We start from the raw sequence: 3369 nt of genomic DNA on the forward strand, positions 1-3369 counted from the left end.
AGGCTCCAAATTTGGCTTTGGCTATGCATAATAAAAGTACTAACAGGGACACCATCCATGCGAAACATGGAGCTAGACCATCTCCAGGACCATTTTTCTATTTTTCCAGGATATTTGCTATTGAAATTCCAGGACATTTCTAGGATTTGCCAGGAAAAATAAAAAATCCAAAGACTTCAAATGATTTTAACTATAAAACTTCATTTAAACAGTTTCTTAGAAAACTTAATTTAACATTTAATTTACAAGATTTATTGGCAGCATTATTAAATTTAATCAGAATAAATAAATCAATAACATTTTTTTCCTTATCGTTATGTGTTCCATTACCTACAAGAGATGCTTCTTTTTCATAGTGTCTTTAGATATTTGCTTTTTATGAAGTCTTTGAGAAAACCTTTCAAAAAATATCAATCTTTTCTGCATAGGGCCCCAAAAAGTTAGAGAATGGCTCTGAAACCTTTTTTGCTATACACAAAATATATCTGCACTCGTTTTGTTCGATACTGAATATATATATATATATATATATATATATATATATATATATATATATATATATATATATATATATATATATATATATATATATATATGTATATATATGCATATATATATATATAAATGTATATATATATATATATATATATATATATATATATATATATATATATATATATATATATATGTATATATATATATATATATATATATATATATATATATATATATATATATATATATATATATATATATATATATATATATATATATTAGGTTGTAATATCCGCCTCCTATATTCTAAAAAAGTTCTGTTCATATTCTTAAAACCTTTTATTGGTTCTCACAAGCAACATTGTTAAATTTTTTCAAAATTTTATTGGATTTAGGGGGAGCACTAGTTCCTTGAACACTTACCAGGTCCCTAATATTATATAAAAAAGTTTTTCGAAAGTAAGTCATGTTGGGTCTCAAAAGAAGCGAAATTATATAAAAATTTTAAAAATAATATTATTAAAACATTATTTTAGAGTTTTTTGCAGAAAAATGACATTTTTTAACCTAAAAATGAAAAAAGTGTATTTTTTAATATTATTGCAAAATAAATCTTATAAATATAAATTTTTTTATAAAATTATTGTTATTTTTAAAATTTTTATACAATTTCGCTTCTTTTGAGACCCAACATGATATAATTTTTGGAAAACTTTTTTTTATATAATATTAGGGACCTGGTAAGTGTTAGGGGGAGCACAGGGGTCTTGTTCTCCCCCTAAATCCAATAAAATTTTGAAAAAATTTAACAAAGTTGCTTGTGAGAACTAATAGAAGGTTTTATAAATATGAACAGATCTTTTTAATCACTTCAATCTTTTCTGCACATGGCCCCAAAAAGTTAGAATGGCTCTGAAACCTTTTTTGCTATACACAAAATATATCTGTATGATTCCAAAATGCAGTTGATGCATAAAAATAAACTATTTTTGTGAAAACATTTGTTAATACTTTATATTTAGATCTGATAGTGGGTAAACTTTATTTACATAGTTATTTTGCTTGCATAAAATAATTAAATAAGAAATAGGCATTATGAAAACTTGTTTGAATCAAGTATAGAATAAAGAAAGTTAAACAAAAAAAAGAACAATAAAAACACATATACATTTGATTTATGTTTAACACTCGAAATACTTGAACAATGTCTACAGAAGTCTGACTAATCAAGAAATACAATTATTACTATTCTTATTTTTGTAAATATTACTAACATTAAATAAATTTAATTAGGGTAAATCATAACAAAAGACATCTATCATATCGTATGTTAAATTAAAATGAACTTTGTTTACCTTTTTTAATCTATCAACATTTGATGCAACTTCTGCATTACTGCATTTTTCTTTTGCTTCTCTCTAAATTTTATAATAAAATTTTATTAAAGACTAATTATCTATCAATTCAACATCTCTAGTAATAATTTTGTTCAAAAAACCTCAATGTAAGTTTCAAGTTTCATCATGCCAGTTGTTCAACGTGTCTGGGTCATATAGGCTCACTATCAGAACAACAAACAAACAAACTGTGACCGCTGACCTTGCATTTAAAACGTGACTCCCAAATTAAAACCTGCAATCAATCATTAAACAAACAAGTTAACAATTTTCAAGTGTCTTTAACTTAACGGTGTAAATTTAAAAGTATGATGCAATATGCAATATAAATATAACAAAATAGGTGTGCAATTCACAATTTTTTATCTTAACTTACCTTTCTCCATTTCATTCACGCTTCCTTTTCATGGCGCCTTAAAGTAATTGCTAATTGCTTTTTAATAGGCTTTCGAGAAAACCTTTCCATAGATATAATTCTCATCTGCCCAGTACCCAAACAGAAATGGATGTCAAGTTTAGCTATCTATATGTATGTATGTATATATATATATATATATATATATATATATATATATATATATATATATGTATATATATGTATATATATATATATATATATATATATATATGTATGTATGTATATATATATAAATATATATCTATATGTATGTATATATATATATATATAAATATATATATATGTATATATATATATATATACATATATATATATAGATACATATATATATATATATATATATATATATATATATATATATATATATATATATATATATATATATATATGTATATATATATATATATATATATATATATATATATATATATATATATATATATATATATATATATATATATATATATATATATATACACAGCGACCATTTTCTATAGACGCAGGTGGATTATGTCTTAAAAACGTATATTAACTTTATTTTTATAGTGTATTTCAATAAATTATAAATAAAGTATCAAAAAATAATGAAAATTATCAAAAAATAATATCAAATTTGAAAAGAGGTCAATCATAAATGAATTAAATTCAAAAGATAGCTGACTATTTTCTATAGACACAGTTCACATTTTTTAATAAAACTATCAAAAAAAATATTTTTATCACACTTTTAGTACTCGATTGGACCTCCTTTGCGCTCAATTACTTGATAAATTCATTTTGGCATACTTCCCACCAAGTTTTCCAGCACTTTTGGCTCCATATCCTCCCAGCATTCTGATACCGCTACTTTTAGCTCTGACACAGAGTTATATTGCTTCTAGTCAGCATAGATACATCTTACAATGATTCCCCAGATGTTTTCAACAGGATTCAAATCTGGACTGCAAGCAGGCCACCACATTTGCATTTACATTTAGCTTCAAACCAAACTTTAGCCTTGTAACTAGTGTGAATGCTGGCGTTGTCTTGTTGAAAAACAAACTTTTTGCGTCAATATTT

The 3369-nt window shown here is 23.8% G+C and overlaps 1 long non-coding RNA gene across 1 annotated transcript in view; it reads right to left on the reverse strand.

Annotated features, from left to right (window-relative positions):
- Nucleotides 1-2406, reverse strand: part of LOC136081065 (uncharacterized) — an 8580-nt gene extending 6174 nt beyond the window's left edge. The window contains exons 1-3 of the long non-coding RNA XR_010638856.1: nucleotides 2269-2406; nucleotides 1994-2127; nucleotides 1851-1913 (exon numbers count right to left, since the gene is read on the reverse strand). This is a non-coding gene — a long non-coding RNA (uncharacterized LOC136081065). The remainder of the gene's footprint in view (nucleotides 1-1850; nucleotides 1914-1993; nucleotides 2128-2268) is intronic.
- Nucleotides 2407-3369: the final 963 nt, after the last annotated feature.

Source organism: Hydra vulgaris, chromosome 06 (assembly GCF_038396675.1).
Source record: "Hydra vulgaris chromosome 06, alternate assembly HydraT2T_AEP".
In the NCBI taxonomy this organism is placed as follows: Eukaryota; Metazoa; Cnidaria; class Hydrozoa; order Anthoathecata; family Hydridae; genus Hydra; species Hydra vulgaris.